The following is a 929-nucleotide window of genomic DNA, read 5'->3' on the forward strand; positions in this document are numbered from 1 at the left end:
CCCACCACAGCGTGCAAGCGGCCCCTCCCCTTTGGAGCCATTCCGGGTGGGGGGAGCCAAACAGAGCCAAAAGCAGGATGGAGTGGTGGGCCTCTGTTTTGGTCCCCCACAAGGAATGGCTTGGAAGGGAAGTAGCCTCTTGCACACTGCGGTGAGGCTCCCTGCAAAACTTAGTGTTTTGCACCCTCTCTAGGTACACCACTGCTCTGGCTTGAACTCCTGGTTGCAAAAACCTCCTCAAGTTTGAGGCAAATGGGGTGGAGGAGATGGAAGGTAGTGAAGACAAATGGGATGAATATCAAGGAAGGCCTTTATTCGTGGACAGTTTCAACTGTACTGGAAATACACAATTTTTCCTCCATGTTCAATTTACACCAATTTAAGTTCAAGAAAATGTTTTCCCCTTACCTATAACTGGTTTTGAAGTTGCTAGGCTTTTGTAAAAAAATGTAGTGTTGCTAACAAAACTCTTATGTTTAGTGTATGGGCTGCCGAAGCAAGCACGCTAACAAAATTCCTTTGCAAACAGTCGGAATGTGTTGGAAGTAGGACCAAGGGATGTCAAGCTGGCATCATGAAAAGAACTTGAGTTTGTTTCCCTTCCTGTTCCTAGAGATCCAGTGTTTCGTATGTGTTAGAGCACTAGTCTTGGGCTGGGGAGAGCTGGGTTCAAATCCCGCCTTAGCTGTGAAACCCACTGGATGACCTTGGACCAGTTGCCCTCTCTGAACCTAAGCTACCATAAAGAAGACTCGTTAGAATAAAATCAGGCATAAAGTGGGTGGCACACACCATCCTGAGATTCTTGGAAGAAAGGTGGGCTATGAATGTGCGAAAAAGATACTATCTACAGTCCCCATACAGAACCAGGGGACATCCACTAAAATTGAGTGTTGGGAGAGATAGAACAGACAAGAGAAAATATTTTT

The sequence above is a fragment of the Tiliqua scincoides genome, chromosome 1, assembly GCF_035046505.1.
Source record: "Tiliqua scincoides isolate rTilSci1 chromosome 1, rTilSci1.hap2, whole genome shotgun sequence".
Lineage (NCBI taxonomy): Eukaryota > Metazoa > Chordata > Lepidosauria > Squamata > Scincidae > Tiliqua > Tiliqua scincoides.